This window comes from Lissotriton helveticus, chromosome 1_1, assembly GCF_964261635.1.
Source record: "Lissotriton helveticus chromosome 1_1, aLisHel1.1, whole genome shotgun sequence".
Taxonomy (NCBI): domain Eukaryota; kingdom Metazoa; phylum Chordata; class Amphibia; order Caudata; family Salamandridae; genus Lissotriton; species Lissotriton helveticus.
The window spans coordinates 1,361,706,471-1,361,724,955 of NC_136057.1; positions in this window are offsets into that span (position 1 = coordinate 1,361,706,471).

Genomic DNA, 18,485 nt, shown 5'->3' on the forward strand with positions numbered 1-18,485 from the left:
GCTGAAACAAGTCTTTTAAGGACATGTCGACCTTAGCTTGAGTTTGTGCTGACTCCTGTTTGACCTGAGTGAACTGACCCTGTTGCCTGAAGCTGACCTTGTTAAACCAGTTCCTGCCCTTTAGCTGATCAAGATTGAGGATCAAAGCACAGGACATTGTAGAGTTTGGTATGCACACACACACCCCTTATCTGTTTTCTGTTCCTTCTTTTATGGTCTGTTTATGATATGGGTTGTGGTCCTTTTATTGTGGGTTTGTCCGGCTTGTGTAAGAAGGAATGTTAGGTATTTTGCATGCTTGTAAAAGCTTGGACTGCCCCTTACTTGTATGCTGAAGTTTGTAACCCTGAGAGCATATAAAAGGCCTCTGTTCTCTGTATTCCTCAGACTACCTCATTCAGTTGCTACGGCTTCTGTGTGGCGTGGCCTCACTTATTAAATTTAATAAAGATGTCTTTTCATATTTTCAGCTTCTGTGCCAAGTTCTTTTTATTAGTAAGTATTCCCTGAGAATGAAGATTTCAGTTCTTCAAATGGCGCGGCCAACGTGGGCTTCATCAGAGAAGTGACTTTCTGTGGGAGTGATATGGTCAGAGGACTGAAATCTACTGAGGAGGACAGAACAGGATTCTACTAAGGAGGTACTCTGTGCACAGGGATTCTGGAGATTCTTTGATTCTGCAGCCCAGTATATTTCTGATCTTCCTGATTTTGATCCTCGACATGATGTCACTCCTGACTAAGAACCTTTTTGGTGTGAGTATTCTAAAAAAGACAGTTAGGTCATGTAGAACTTGACAGTTAGAATTTGGATAACCTTTTGATTAGTAAGAATAAGAAGTACAAGTGGGTCGCTCCCACGACTTTGTTTGGTTTCTTGGTTCTGATTTGGTTATTGCAATTACCAAAGCCAAGGGGTTTGGTTTCTTGGTTTTTGATTTGGTTATTGCAAATTACCAAAGCCGAGGGGATCGTATATTTGCGAGTGTATTGGTAGAGATAACCCCTTGAAGTTTGAAGCTAGATTAGTGAGCTATAAGATGCCTAATCTTAGCAAATTTGGGACTGTAAATGTAAATGTACATGTATTTATATAGCGCAAATCACCGACACGGTATCTAAGCGCTTGCTTAGGGAACCCGTCCTGGTATTCCCCTGTGAGAAACCCCTGGCAGGGTGTCCACAAGGTGAAAGCCAGGCATCCCGCGCGAGGGGCCGTAGTGGAGATTGAGCAAGCTATTGCCCAGAGTCGCAGAGTGTGACCCCGTGAGTCGAGTAGGCACCGGAGCGAGAATTGTCGAGTCCGTGGAATTTTGAGCCCGAGACCCGCCGAGGCGGGGAATCGAACCCTGGTCCACGGTCAATCTCAGCTTCCGGGTCTGCCGCCTCTAACCACTGAGCCGCGCTTCTCCACTGTAGCTTTGGAACTTTGAAATTTGTGTTGGCCAACTTTGGATTTGTATAGGTTTGGATATGCGAATTGCAATTTGTGTAGGCAGGTAATGAGGAGATATTTCTCCATTTGGTTTAGTTGAACGGTGCACGTACGAAAAGTACCTTAAGCACCACTTTGATTATAATACTTGCGTATTCCGCAGTATTTTTTGGCATGCCTGTTCTCAAGCTCACATTGAAAAATGTGTTGCTTTTTTGGAAGGTACCATAGTGTGATGTGAAGTAAATTAGCCGGCCCCCCTAAAGGGAATATCTAAATAGGTTTAGATTTACAAACATATTTCTTCCTTGGTGATTTTGTATCCCTAGGGAATTAAAATATGACATAATACATATAAGGATCCTTTGTTCTGCGCAATGTTATGAAGGAAGATATGCAGAGCGATTTTGTTTGGTGTTCTGCTAGCAAAAGCTAGTGAATTGAGTGTATTTTCGCTTCTTGGACATACATCAGTCTGTTGGGCTGTTTTTGCAGTCTTTTTGAAACACAATTGAGAAGCGTTTCTTGTAAATATGACTTACAACTAGTATTTACAAATGGTTTGGTTTAAGTACAGTCTGTGGGCTGTCCTTGGTTTTTGTCCTGAGTATTGATTTGTGGGTTAAATGTGTGTTTAAATGTCTATGTGGGTTTCCCATTAGTGCAACTTCTGTAAGTACATAGCGATGGAGCTATTCACGAGATGCATGCCTAAAGCGTGCTGTATTGTGTGTCCTGAGTGTTTTGACCCCTTTCTGTTTATGTCTGAAATGAGCTCAATGTCTGTTTGTGGTTTTTCTTGATGTTTTCAGTCTATTAAGCAACATTTTGTAAGCATATTCTTGGGTCTGTTCCTAAATAAAATTGTCCTTTTTTAGAAAGAAACAAATGGCGCAAACATCTTGGCATGTTTCAAGTTAGGCGTCTGTGCTTGGGCTTATAAATGAATGCGTCTAAAAATGATAGGCAAGGGATGCAGCTTGCTCTTATATGTGGAATTATCAAAAATGATTGGGTTTATTAAAAAAATTATTAATTATGAAAAATAATTATTAAAAATAAGTGCTACAAAATTCGTTTTTTACAATGACATCCTAGCATTAAAATGTAATTTAAGTTGTGCTAAACCACATAATGAGAACATTAGCATATGGAATTTCACTTAGCGCAGGCGTACAAAACTCATTTTTCTAAAGATTTACATGGGATATGTCTGATTAAAAATCTCTGTAATTTGGAGGGTGTGGCCAGCAGCATGGTGGAGTAAGACGTGCCTCTGCTTGGCTCCTGGCTTACTGCACAAATCAGTCTTTAAAACAGCCCTACGAACTTCCAAAACTTCACGAAACTGAAGCCAGTGAGACTCCACCGACCTAGTGGCCCGATCTGAAGGATCCTGCTGGAATACGAGGCCATATTCGGCGCCGAACGGGGGAAAGCGAGAGACGGCGGCGGCTCCGCGCAAAGATGGCGGCCAGACCCGCGTCTTCATCCTGAGTGGTGAGCTGCCCGGCTCTGGGGTCGCGCTGCCTGCGGCCCCTCTCTGTCGGCGAATCCGGTGCTACGGCTTGGCTGGAGGTGAGCCGGGCGGCCCGTCCGTCTGTATCCGGGGGCAGCAGAGTGGTGTTCCGGACCGGAGGGTCCCTACCGGGTGGGCGGGAGAGCTGGTCGGAGACTCGCCGAGAGCCCAGGACCTGGGGAGCCGCGGTGAACGGCAGCGAAGGGGAACGCCGAGACGGAGGGTCTACGGACGACGGAGGTCCGGGTAAGGAGGGGGGCCGCCTCGCGCCAGAGGCCGTGACTCCTAGTGCTCCCCCCCCGCTTCCACCCTAAGATTGGGCCTTAGACTGTGGAGAGTCCGCCGTAGCTGACTGATCGGACTTGCAGTTGCCTCCCGCCCGGCCTGCTGACGCAGCTGAGGGTCGGGGAGGCCTCGAACTTTGCCGATGAGGGCCTGAAACCTGTGTTGCCGCCGTGAGGGGGGGAGCTGGGACACACTGGGGAGCGCCGTGACCGGGCCCTGATCAGGCCGGCGCCGTCCCTTCCGAAACAACGAACAGCGCTGGGGACCCTTCCCTCCCCCCCCTGTGAAGCAAGACTGTAAGTACTGTGGACACCCACCGTAGCTGGCGCTCATTTTGGGAATACGTCGGGGGAGCTGCCTCTTTTCGACACTCGGCGCCCAATAGTGGGGGGCCCCGATACAACCGGAGGCATACAGTGGAGGAGAGCGATACCCGCCCCATTTGGTAACTGTGAGTGGGACCCGGGGAGACTCCCTTCCCACGTCCGCCCATCCACAACTCCCACTTGGCCTAACCGTTGTAGACAGGTTCTATTGAACCAGGGTGACCGGACTGGGGTGTGCTTTCCCCCCCCTTCCTCGCCACCTACACCGACCCTCAAGCCACTGGCAGTGGATACTGCTCAGGCCCGAGGCCAGTCATGGGGAAAAGGGACCCTGCCCAGAGGACGGCCAGACAGGAAACCATCGACAGCTACGCTACGGCACGGTCTCAGAGGAAGATGGCCCCGGCACAAGTACAGACACGACCATCATTATGGAGGCAATAAAGGCCTCAAGGGCAGATATCCAGAACTCTAGAATGGCACTGGAGACGAAAATAGGCGGGGTGGGTTCAGAGGTCCTCCTGTTACGCCAGGACTTCAGAAATCTAACAGTGAGAGTGACCGCCACTGAGACCAGAATCAGCGAGACGGAGGACTCCCTTACTGCGCTAATGAAAGACATGGCGGAGCTACAGGCTTCCCACAAACAGCTGCTGTGGAGAGTCGATGATGCCGAAAATAGGGCAAGACGCAATAACCTTCGCTTCGTGGGTTTTAGAGAAGGTATTGAGAAGACCGACGTTGCAGCATTCCTCCGAGACTGGCTAATGGCGACATTCCCACAGGCCAACTTCTCGAACTGCTTTATCATAGAAAGGGCGCACAGGGCCCTGCTGATGAAACCCCCGGAGGGAGCGAGGCCACGGCCGATCATTGCCCGTTTCCTCAACTTTGCTGATAGGGACCTCATCCTGAGAGAGGCAAGGAAAAAAGGGGAGCTTAGACAGGAAAGCGCACACATCATGATATTCCCGGATTATAGCCAGGAAGTGCAGAAACAGCGCCGTTCCTATGACTCAGTTAAAGCAAAACTGCGGGACATGCACATCTCCTACATGTTGCTCTTTCCGGCGAAGCTAAAGGTCTTATATAAGGGCCGGTCGCTTTTCTTCAGTCGCCCGGAAGAGGCTTGGGAGTGGTTGGAGGAGAGACCCATGCTCCGGGGAGCGGAGGAGGAGGGCCGTAGGGTCAGATTCGAAATGGCGGCAGCCAACTTCCGGAGAAGCCCGCCTACGACACAACGATCCCACATCCCTAGGATCAAACGCCATACACTCTCCCCGTTGAACTCGGAACACACTGCATGGGCCAGAGGAGAAAGAGACCGAAATGTAACCACGGAGATGAACCCGACGCCGGGTAACAGATTCAACAGCCTGGACAACCGCCCTGTCGACGACATGATCGATGTGGCAAGCACACGCTCGTCAGACTTTGAGGACTCGACAGATAACTCCCTACACCCCTTGGTCGAGCCGATCCGGGAAATGGAACAAGGGGCTACTGGGGGTGCAGAGGACCGCGGCTTGGACTCGCAGGATTCCCACTCGTGAGGAAGTCTGGAAGTGGCATCCGTAAATGCAGTGAGCCTCTGCCGGAGACACGCAAGTTACAGACACCACTTTTTGAATTTTGTTTGACACTATTGTTCACAGCCTGACTAGGCGCCGCCTCTAGCGGCCTACGGGACGGCAGAACTCGTCCAGTCACTAGTTGGACAATTAAATTGGTGACGGCCTAGCCTGGGGCCCTAGTGTCCTTCAAGTTGGGGTGGTTGGAGGGAGGGCGATAGACCTTTACCGCCCAAAAGTCTCATGCTTTCTTGGTTACAAGTATGGGATGGCTGGGGGGAGAAGGTGGGGAAGTGGTGGTGGGGGCTGGGGAAGTTCGGGCAATTTGTTGGGGGGACTCTGGGGGGAGGTGGGGGGGAAATGGTTGATTGTTGACAGTCATGTTTATTATTGCAACATTCTTCGCTCATACACCAAGCAACACCCACGCTACCACGTTGACACAGCAGAATGGCAGGTGCATTAGATACACAACTGGCTGCCCTTTCCAAACTTAGCGCCCTGTCCTGGAATGTGAATGGCCTTGGTAACAAAGTTAAGAGGGGGCTAGTGAACGCATACATTAAAAGACTGGGACCAGATGTAATTTTCCTACAAGAAACGCACCTCAAGGGGTCCAATTGCTCCTTCATAGCTAGGGGACGATACAAAGTGTTGGCTCACGCAGGTTACACTACGGATTCCAGGGGGGTGGCCATCATCCTGAAGACCGCTTCCCCGTTCTACATCACACGCACATGGGTGGACCCACAGGGAAAGTGCGTTGGAGTACAAGGGAAGTGGCGTAGACGCAGGTACACACTAGTGTCCGTTTATGCTCCCCCTAAACTACAGGCGAATGCACTCAAGACGTTAGCAAACATACTTCTAGAATCGGCTGACACCATTCAATTAGTGGGCGGGGACTTCAACGATGTCATGGATAGGACGCTGGATCGCTCAGGGTTTCCGCCCGCTAAGACTACTCAGACACCCCTGGCCCGGATGATCTCCACAATTGGTCTTACTGACGTTTGGCGGTGGCTACACCCGGGGCAACCTACATACTCCTTTTACTTGGCCCCCCATAAGGTTTTTTCGCGTCTAGACTATATCTTTATGTCCAGACAAGACCTGACCACGGACTCGACCGCAGATTACAGGGCGAGAGGTATCTCAGACCACTCGCCTCTACTAGTTACATTAGGTCACAGACGAAACAATACAAGGGCTGCCTGGCGCTTGCATGCCTGGGAACTCAAAAACCCAATCATCCTGAAGAGGGTGGGGGCGGATACACGGGTTTACCTGGCTGAAAACGAAGGAACGGTTGACTCAGGAGTAACCCTTTGTGAAGCCCTGAAACCGGTCATGAGAGACAGGATAATGAGTAGAATTAGTGAAGAGAGGAAACGACTTCAGGAAGTGGTGGCAGGGGCTGAGCGGACGATTATGGTCCTGGAGAGAGAATACCTGAGCGACAAATCCCCTAATACCCTGAGAAAACTAGTAGATGCACAACGCCACTACAGGGACCTAGTGACGGATGAGGCTAGGACACAGAATCTGGCCACACTTCATTGTCTGTATGACGTGGGGGACAAATCGGGCAGGCTCCTAGCATGGCTTAGTAGGAAGGAGCGGGCAGCGAGGTGGGTAGAACAAGTTAAGGGTGTAAGCGGTAGCCTTGCCTGCACAGATACACGCATCGCTGAGGCCTTTGCTGACCACTATGAGAGTTTCTATACTGCTAGGAACCTAGGCTCGAGTGATGATGCCCTCCGATATATGAGCCAGATTGACTTACCATCCCTAGACCCGGACGCAGTTACGGCTCTTGAAGCCGACATCTCGACAGAGGATGTTTCTCTAGCGATTGGCAGACTGAGGCCGGGGAAAGCCCTGGGACCTAATGGTTTCCGGGCGGAATTCTTTAAATGTACAACGGACATCCTGGCTCCACACTTGAGGAACCTCTTCTTAGGTGCCAACCAGGAGGAGAGGCTCCCCGCTGACCTCTCCGCGGCAATAATTGTTCTAATCTACAAGGAGGGTAAACCGCAAGAGGAATGCTCATCCTACAGGCCAATATCCCTCCTGAATACCGAGGTGAAAATCCTGGCGAAGGTCCTGGTGACCCGGCTATAATCGGTGATACCAGATCTGATACACCTAGACCAAACTGGCTTCCTCCCGGACAGAGCCACAAAATTCAATCTCAGACGTACGCACAATTGGCTTCAAGAGGTGCGTGACAGACAGGCACCGCACTGGTTCCTCTCTCTCGATGCAGAAAAGGCCTTTGATGCAGTGCACTGGCCATTTCTGGAAGGAGTGCTAGAAAAATTTGGCTTTGACCCCAAATTCCAGGCTTGGGTTTGCCTCCTCTACACAGCACCAAGAGCCAGGGTAAGAGTGAACGGGAGTCTATCCCGGGAGTCTATCCCGGGAATTTCAGATTCAGAGAGGGACCCGGCAGGGATGCCCTCTTTCGCCCCTTCTCTTTGCACTCACCATTGAACTCATGGCGGCCAGGGTCCGACAGAACCCGACGATTAGTGGATTCAGAATAACAGACGTGGATGCGGCCCAGGAGAAGCTGTCCCTGTATGCGGACGATGTCCTCCTATACATCACTGAACCGGAGTCGACTATCCCGGAGCTCTTCCGGGAGCTGGGAAATTATGGGGCCCTTTCCGGTTATACGATTAACTGGCATAAATCAATCCTGTATGACCCGGGGGGGGTGCTCATTGAATGACGCTGCCCCAACACTTAATAACTACTACAGAGGGCTTTCAATACCTAGGGATTTACCTTACCCTGGACAAGGCACTCTCTCCTCAGAAAAATGTAGATAGGGTCTCACTCAACGCAACCGCGGACATGGAAAGATGGCGACGCCTGCCACTCACACTCTTAGGGCGAGCAGCTTTATATAAAACGATTATCCTCCCCAAATACCTATACGCCTTACAAAATGAATATTATTCCCTCCCAGACACATTGATACACAGCATTCACGCGGATCTCCGGGCATTTCTTTGGCTAGGCAAACAACCTAGGATAGCGTTATCCACGCTTCAGAGGCACCAGTATAGCGGAGGAATCTCACTCCCAAATCTAGAAGCCTATTATTGGGCGGAACACCTGACCCCGATAAATGAATGGCTACACCTGCCGGCAGACCACCCAACCTATGCCCTAGAAAGACATACCCTATCCACACACAACCTGCTGCACTACCTATATGGAGGGGCCACGCGACACACACTGCTCCCGGCTACCCTTACGACATTACGCGCCTGGAATAAAGCCATGAAACGCACGGGATGGGACAAGACCCCCACTCGCCAGACACCACTTTGGCACTGTACATGGCTGCGTGAGCTACACAAACTAAAAGGTTTCAAACGATGGGACGATATTGGTATCTCCATCATAGGGGATGTTACAGCTAAGGGAGAATTGAAGTCCTTCCAGAGCATGAGAGCTGATTATGGACTGCAAAACTCTCCGTTTTTTAAGTACACCCAGTTCCGCCACGCATGGAAAGCACAACAAATACAACTGTTAGGGCTGTCGGAATATGCTCCACTGGAAGGGCGGCTCCTGCAAGAGCAGATTCAGAGGAAAGCAGTCTCACTTACGTACAAAACACTAACCAACAACATGCTGGGGGACCTGGCGAAGCTCAGGGCTACATGGGAGGGTGAAGGAGGACCACTGGAAGATCTAGACTGGGAGTTGGTGTTAATGCACCCCCGTGAGGTAGCGATAAAATCGAGACTGCGCCTTATTCAATATAATATACTGCATAGGACATACTATGACAGGGTGCGGCTACATAAAATGGGGAAAATCGAGAGCGACAGATGTCTCAGATGCCAAAGGGGTGAGGGTGGTTTCTATCATACACTATGGTCCTGCACAGTGATCCAAATATACTGGTCCAGTGTTTTCTCAGAATTGCGGGAGGTCCTGGGAGCTCCGCTGACACAAGAACCGAAGCTGGCCTTACTGGGAATGTCCAATGATGTGGATTTGCCACGCCCACTTATAATTTTCCTGGTCCTCACGCTGGTGGTAGCCAAAAGAGACATTGCGAGACGGTGGGGATCCCCGACTCCGCCCGACCTAGAGGAATGGAGGCGAGGGCTAGACCTCTACATGGCGGCTGAGAGGGTCACCTACAAATCCAGGGGGTGCCCTAGGAAGTTTCGAAAAATTTGGTCTAAGTGAAGACACTATCATGGTCTGGATGGAGGACTGGGGAATGATTGAGCACGCCGGAGCGCTCCGGATTCCTATGGGAGAGGGCGGGTGGGGATGGTGGGGGGAATGGAGGGTTGGAATCATGAGGTACAGTCCGCTTTTACGAATTTGCGATGTACTGCATATCACCAATGTGTTTTTCAGGGGGGGTGGGCGTGGAACTAGAGGGAAGAGTGTTGCTGGATACGTGACTGTATTGTTCAGTTTTATACAAAATGCTAATAAAAATGTTTTTAAAAAAAAATAAAAATCTCTGTAATTTGTGAAGAACATTCTGAGGATGATTAATATGTATCACAAGTATAGGATATTTATTTTTAAGTGCCCCAAACATCAAAGTCGAATTTGGGTAAAATAGACCATTTAAAACAGCATTCTTGCCATTTATGATAGCTTTAAAGTGCTTTAGGCTTCAGTAAATGCATACATTTAGGTGTAATACAAATTTGCACTGTCCCCATTTGGGGTTTGCTTTTAAATGGCACAGTGAGATTCATTCAATGTTGCTGAGAGGAGTACCATTGCATAGGGTAATAGCAAACATCTGTTCTAAAGATGGTATGTTTTGTTATTATGTTTTGCGAATTAGTCACAGTAACTGTTTTAATAATCTAAGTATAGAAATAAATTGTAGCCCCTAACAGGAGTAATATATATATCATGTGTTTTAAATAGGGTTGGTTATTGCAGGTTAGAAAGAGTTGGGAAGGTTTTTTGTCTTTTTTCAGCCTTAAGAGTGAGGAAGAGATAGAGGGCTGAGGAGCCTGCAAGGCAGATTTTGACTTTAAGGTCAGTAAGGTGGGAGTTAGGAGTAAGTGTAAACAGATGGAGAAATGATTGCTTGGAAAAGCAGGGCCTCAAAGGGTGTTGGCGCACTGGACCGCAGAGTGTCAGTGAAAGAATTTTACTTTTGGAAAGTTAAAAGGGCTTCATGTTGCAAGCTGACTGACAAGATGGTAACAGTTAAGTAATGGAAAAAAAATTGTGTCTGTTCATGTGTATCATGTTTTGTCTTCTGATTAAAAGTTATAATTGATGTCTGTTTGTCATGAGAAATGTCTCTCTTTTGTGTGTTGTGTATTTTTTCTTTTTGCTTCTGCTCACAGATCATTCATGGATTGTTCTGGGTGATTTTAAGGCTGACAAGACACGTGAGTTTGGTTGGTTGAAAAGAGATGTGTTTTTGCGTAATTTCTTTGAAAAGAAATGTTTGTGCATTTGACATATTCTTGCATTTTATCCTTTTATGAATTGATCCTGCTGGTCCTGTGTGTCAGAAGTGACACACAGTAAGTTGCATTTGACAGCCAAATCTCCACTACCTGGTGATTTGCTGTCAAAAAGGAGGGTGAGGATTTTAAACCTGACAAATTAAGCAGGCCCGAATATTGTTAGTACATGACCTGGTGTTGTGCGTCACCGCTCATTTATATATGCTATTGTTTTGTCTATGCTTTTTGTGCTTGATATACAGTGAGTATATCTGATGGCTTGACATGTCCGTTTTGTGCGTTTTTTTTGCATGTTTTTTGATTTATGTTGCCGCTTATGAGACTATTACAAGTTTACCTGTGTTGTGAAGGGATATACATGACGATGTGTATCCTGCAAACAGATGGGTAGATTTGCTTTGACACTAAATTTCACAGAAAAAGACAACACTTCATCAGTGTATGTCAAATTTGGCTTTAATGGTATTTGAAGGAAAATAAAAAAAGAGATATACAGAACCAAAGTGTGTCACATGCTGTTAGTCACATACTGCCCCTCCCCTTAAGGAACAGGCAGCCCTAAAATTATATATCCTGAATTAGATGTAAGGATAAATTATAGATCTGTGACTTTTGTGCATGGTGACCTAATTTTTATATTACATTAGTCAGTTTTGTTCTGCTTCCTAAGTAGTGTATGGCCTTGTACCATAAAGGAAACCAGGTTTAATTTTTCCCTGAAGAAAGGAACTGGAACATTAGCAGAGATTACCGTATATGGTTTAGCGGCCAGCGGTAGAGCTAACATTCACTCAAGTAATTTCTTGTTATTCCTATAGATTTTTCTTTCATCACTTCTCCCCTGATTGATGTTGCATCGTCCCTAGTAATTGGGGATGTTAGCTGTGTCCTAGTCCCATTTTCCCTTTTCCATATTCCTTTCACCAGTTAGCCTTCTTTTATTATTATTATTGTATTAGGTTCACACTTCCAGATTGCAGTAACGTACTAGGAACCCCTATATTATGTATAATTCCCTTTTGTATGACTAGACTGTTTTTTAAGAATTTTCTTTAGGCCTAACTCAATGTTTTCCAGTCTAACCGTCATGGTAGTGATGGACTGGGTAACTGACTCAATGCTATTATAAGACAAGTTTCCACATTTTGATTATTAGCCTGTGTATTGCGTAGTGCACTTGGTGCACAGTTATTAAAAGGGAGGTATCTACATGTCCCTGATAATCTATATTATGCAATTTTTCTTTTGAGATGTTCTAGATAAGGAATTTAGGAATACCTAGACTTAATCATGTCGCTATCTACCCTTAGATGGTGGAGGATATGCTCTCACACGGAAACCCAATTAAAGAGCCTAGAGGCACTGTTTTGCCTACTGCCTTTGTTTTTGTATTACCTTTGAGAATGACAGAGTATTTCAATGCAGAATTGTCCCATGGCGTATGGCCACTCCTTTGAAGATTGCAGGCCACCTGTTTTCAGTCCCCTTGTTATACAATGAACTGTTTAAAGCATCGCACTTGCTCCATCAGACGGCATTGGATATCACAGAACCAGAATTTCAGTGCAAAAAAGCACCTGTCATGTACTGGTAACCTCTGACAGTGTGCAGTCCCTTGAGTCCCTTGGCCTGAGTTTTGGCCACACCCCCCCCCCTTTTCCTTTGCTCCAACGGAAGAGCGGTGCACCAGAGGATCCAAGATTGGAAAAAGGCACTACATTCTGGTGCCCATGACAGAGCAGCCTGAGCGTTCTCTGACACTGAGTAATGAGTGTTGGAGCCTGAGAATGTAGACCCGGATCTGCATAAGATGATCTGTGCCCTTGATCAATGAAGAGCACACTATCTGTAGTGTCTGCCGCAGAGGAGAGATACTGGTGCACTGCCTTGAGACATTGAGACTTTCGAATGAGCTATGAGTGTTTGCCAGGAGGGCACTCCAACGGATACTGAGAAGCACCATTTACATGAAAGGCCCGAATGAAGAGGCCCATGCGGAAGAAAACAACAAAAGAAGATTTTGATGGACAATAGAAGCCTGCCAGAGAGGCTTTTGAACGGACTCTGAGCATAGTTGGTTTCACAAGTGGTTTCCGTGTGATTGCATAAAATGGGTTTCAGGAGACTGATCATTATTGTTTTACTGGCATTGTTTTAAAGTAGTATTCTGTTTAGTAAAAGCAGAATAAAGTCCATTCCCTGTGGAAGAGTATCCCTTTTCACCTCAGAGCATTGATGAGGATCACCACTGTTTCACCTGAACATATAATAAGTTACTGAAATGCATAGGAGCCATAGAGCCATAAACATGTTACTAGATCATTTTAGGATTTGCTTTCTGCTTAGGGTTGTGAAAAACGATAAATTTTGTTTATAATAGTGGTCATTACTTTCTCCTGTTGTCTATATGTTCTTAAAAAGGTATTTTCTAGTGTTTTTAAGCATGATGTTGTCTCTGATGGGTGGGATTGTTTTCACTACCAAATTGACTTCTGCACCCACCTCCCAACCTATGTCTTTTCCTACTACTTCTTCTTTGCATTCTTTTCATATCTTACCTGAACACGAGCAGATTAGAAGGTCGGAATTTGTGAATAATTCCTTTGTACAGCTTCTGCATCAACACCAGTTAGTAATGAACACCACAAATTGTTGGGTGTGTGGTTTTATGCCACATACTACAGATAGAGGTATTCCCTATTTGGTTCTGTCATTTATTTACAATGGGTCTGTATGGGCATATCAGTCGATGTTTATTTATGCCAACAAAGTCTATCCCTTGCGTTCCATGAAAGATAATTCGAGTAATAATGCCTTAGTGAAGGGAATAACGGATAATATTGACATCGATTCAGATACAGAGTGATTGCCTATGTAAGGGAAAAGGAGGGTCTGAGGTTCTGTGAATTCTGAACCCGTGGGTTCCATTTTGTGTATGGCAGCCATTTTGTGGTTGCCCTCACATAGGCCATGATTGTGGCTGAAACAAGTCTTTTAAGGACATGTCGACCTTAGCTTGAGTTTGTGCTGACTCCTGTTTGACCTGAGTGAACTGACCCTGTTGCCTGAAGCTGACCTTGTTAAACCAGTTCCTGCCCTTTAGCTGATCAAGATTGAGGATCAAAGCACAGGACATTGTAGAGTTTGGTATGCACACACACACCCCTTATCTGTTTTCTGTTCCTTCTTTTATGGTCTGTTTATGATATGGGTTGTGGTCCTTTTATTATGGGTTTGCCCAGCTTGTGTAGGAAGGAATGTTAGGTATTTTGCATGCTTGCAAAAGCTAGGACTGCCCCTTACTTGTATGCTGAAGTTTGTAACCCTGAGAGCATATAAAAGGCCTCTGTTCTCTGTATTCCTCAGACTACCTCATTCAGTTGCTACGGCTTCTGTGTGACGTGGCCTCACTTATTAAATTTAATAAAGATGTCTTTTCATATTTTCAGCTTCTGTGCCAAGTTCTTTTTATTAGTAAGTATTCCCTGAGAATGAAGATTTCTGTTCTTCAAATGGCGCGGCCAACGTGGGCTACATCAGAGAAGTGACTTTCTGTGGGAGTGATCTGGTCAGAGGACTGAAATCTACTGAGGAGGACAGAACAGGATTCTACTAAGGAGGTACTCTGTGCACAGGGATTCTGGAGATTCTTTGATTCTGCAGCCCAGTATTTTTCTGATCTTCCTGATTTTGATCCTCCACATGATGTCACTCCTGACTGAGAACCTTTTTGGCATGAGTATTCTAAAAAAGACCGTTAGGTCATGTAGAACTTGACAGTTAGAATTTGGATAACCTTTTGATTAGTAAGAATAAGAAGTACAAGTGGGTCGCTCCCACGACTTTGTTTGGTTTCTTGGTTTTGATTTGGTTATTGCAATTACCAAAGCCGAGGGGTTTGGTTTCTTGGTTTTTGATTTGGTTATTGCAAATTACCAAAGCCGAGGGGCTCGTATATTTGCGAGTGTATTGGTAGAGATAACCCCTTGAAGTTTGAAGCTAGATTAGTGAGCTATAAGACGCCTAATCTTAGCAAATTTGGGACTGTAGCTTTGGAACTTTGGAATTTGTGTTGGCCAACTTTGGATTTGTATAGGTTTGGATATGCGAATTGCAATTTGTGTAGGCAGGTAATGAGGAGATATTTCTCCATTTGGTTTAGTTGAACGGTGCACGTACGAAAAGTACCTTAAGCACCACTTTGATTATAATACTTGCGTATTCCGCAGTATTTTTTGGCAAGCCTGTTCTCAAGCTCACATGGAAAAATATGTTGCTATTTTGGAAGGTACCATAGTGTGATGTGAAGTAAATTAGACGGCCCCCCTAAAGGGAATATCTAAATAGGTTTAGATTTACAAACATATTTCTTCCTTGGTGATTTTGTATCCCCAGGGAATTAAAATATGACATAATACATATAAGGATCCTTTGTTCTGCGCAATGTTATGAAGGAAGATATGCAGAGCGATTTTGTTTGGTGTTCTGCTAGCAAAAGCTAGTGAATTGAGTGTATTTTCGCTTCTTGGACATACATCAGTCTGTTGGGCTGTTTTTGCAGTCTATTTGAAACACAATTGAGAAGCGTTTCTTGTAAATATGACTTACAACTAGTATTTACAAATGGTTTGGTTTAAGTACAGTCTGTGGGCTGTCCTTGGTTTCTGTCCTGAGTATTGATTTGTGGGTTAACCCCTTCGACGCTCATGACGAGCCCAGCTCGTCATGTAGGGCCCATTGATTTCAATGGAAAGTCAATGGACCTACATGCATACCCCTTAGCAGCCAAGTGGTTAAATGTGTGTTTAAATGTCTATGTGGGTTTCCCATTAGTGCAACTTCTGTAAGTACATAGCGATGGAGCTATTCACGAGATGCATGGCTAAAGTGCGCTGTATTGTGTGTTCAGAGTGTTTTGACCCCTTTCTGTTTATGTCTGAAATGAGCTCAATGTCTGTTCGTGGTTTTTCTTGATGTTTTCAGTCTATTAAGCAACATTTTGTAAGCATATTCTTGGGTCTGTTCCTAAATAAAATTGTCCTTTTTAGAAAGAAACAAATGGTGCAAACATTTTGTCAGGTTTCAAGTTAGGCGTCTGTGCTTGGGCTTATAAATGAATGCGTCTAAAAATGATAGGCAAGGGATGCAGCTTGCTCTTATATGTGGAATTATCAAAAATAATTGGGTTTATTAAAAAAATTATTAATTATGAAAAATAATTATTAAAAATAAGTGCTACAAAATTCGTTTTTTACTATTCATGAAGCTTAATGCTCATACTATGACATCCTAGCATTAAAATTTAACTTAAGTTGTGCTATACCACATAATGAGAACATTAGCATATGGAATTTCACTTAGCGCAGGCGTACAAAACTCATTTTTCTAAAGATTTACATGGGATATGTCTGATTAAAAATCTCTGTAATTTGTAAAGAACATTCTGAGGATAATTAATATGTATCACAAGTATAGGATATTTATTTTTAAGTGCCCCAAACATCAAAGTCGAATTTGGGTAAAATAGACCATTTAAAACAGCATTCTTGCCATTTATGATAGCTTTAAAGTGCTTTAGGCTTCAGTAAATGCATACATTTAGGTGTAATACAAATTTGCAGACTGTCCCCATTTGGGGTTTGCTTTTAAATGGCCCAGTGAGATTCATTCAATGTTGCTGAAATGAGTACCATTGCATAGGGTAATAGCAAACATCTGTTCTAAAGATGGTATGTTTTGTTATTATGTTTTGCGAATTAGTCACAGTAACTGTTTTAATGATCTAAGTATAGAAATAAATTGTAGCCCCTAACAGGAGTAATATATATATCATGTGTTTTAAATAGGGTTGGTTATTGCAGGTTAGAAAGAGTTGGGAAGGTGTTTTGTCTTTTTTCAGCCTTAAGAGTGAGGAAGAGATAGAGGGCTGAGGAGCCCGCAAGGCAGATTTTGACCTTAAGGTCAGAAAGGTGGGGGTTAGGAGTAAGTGTAAACAGATGGAGAAATGATTGCTTGGAAAAGCAGGGCCTCAAAGGGTGTTGGCGCACGGGACACGCAGAGTGTCAGTGAAAGAATTTTACTTTTGGAAAGTTAAAAGGGCTTCATGTTGCAAGCTGACTGACAAGATGGTAACAGTTAAGTAATGGAAAAATGTTGTTGTGTCTGTTAATGTGTATCATGTTTTGTCTTCTGATTAAAAGTTATAATTGATGTTTGTTTGTCATGAGAAATGTCTCTCTTTTGTGTGTTGTGTATTTTTCTTTTTGCTTCTGCTCACAGATCATTCATGGATTGTTCTAGGTGATTTTAAGGCTGACAAGAAACGTGAGTTTGGTTGGTTGAAAAGAGATGTGTTTTTGCGTAATTTCTTTGAAAAGAAATGTTTGTGCATTTTACATATTCTTGCATTTTATCCTTTTATGAATTGTTCCTGCTGGTCCTGTGTGTCAGAAGTGACACACAGTAAGTTGCATTTGACAGCCAAATCTCCACTACCTGGTGATTTGCTGTCAAAAGGAGGGTGAGGATTTTAAACCTGACAAATTAAGCAGGCCCGAATATTGTTAGTACATGACCTGGTGTTGTGCGTCACCGCTCATTTATATATGCTATTGTTTTGTCTATGCTTTTTGTGCTTGATATACACTGAGTATATCTGATGGCTTGACATGTCCGTTTTGTGCGGGTTTTTTTTGCATGTTTTTTGTTTTATGTTGCTGCTTATGATACTATTACAAGTTTACTTGTGTTGTGAAGGGATATTCATGACGATGTGTATCCTGCAAACAGTTGGGTAGATTTGCTTTGACACTAAATTTCACAGAAAAACAGACAACACTTCATCAGTGTAAGTCAAATTTGGCTTTAATGGTATTTGAAGGAAAATAAAAAAAGAGATATACAGAACCAAAGTGTGTCACATGATGTTAGTCACGTACTGCCCCTCCCCTTAAGGAACAGGCAGCCCTAAAATTATGTATCCTGAATTAGACGTAAGGATAAATTATAGATCTGTGACTTTTGTGCATGGTGACCTAATTTTTATATTACATTATTCAGTTTTGTTCTGCTTCCTAAGTAGTGTATGGCCTTGTACCATAAAGGAAACCAGGTTTAATTTTTCCCTGAAGAAAGGAACTGGAACATTAGCTGAGATTACCGTATATGGTTTAGCGGCCAGCGGTAGAGCTAACATTCACTCAAGTAATTTCTTGTTCTTCCTATAGATTTTTCTTTCATCACTTCTCCCCTGATTGATGTTGCATCGTCCCTAGTAATTGGGGATGTTAGCTGTGTCCTAGTCCCATTTTCCATTTTCCATATTCCTTTCACCAGTTAGCCTTTTTTATTATTATTATTGTATTAGGTTTACACTTCCAGATTGCAGTAATGTACTAGGAACCCCTATATTATGTATAATTCCCTTTTGTATGACTAGCCTGTTTTTTAAGAATTTTCTTTAGGCCTAACTCAATGTTTTCCAGTCTAACCGTCATGGTAGTGATGGACTGGTTAACTGACTCAATGCTATTATAAGACAAGTTTCCACATTTTGATTATTAGCCTGTGTATTGCGTAGTGCACTTGGTGCACAGTTATTAAAAGGGAGGTATCTACATGTCCCTGATAATCTATATTATGCAATTTTTCTTTTGAGATGTTCTAGATAAGGAATTTAGGAATACCTAGACTTAATCATGTCGCTATCTACCCTTAGATGGTGGAGGATATGCTCTCACACGGAAACCCAATTGAAGAGCCTAGAGGCACTGTTTTGCCTACTACCTTTGTTTTTGTATTACCTTTGAGAATGACAGTGTATTTCAACGCAGAATTGTCCCATGGCGTATGGCCACTCCTTTG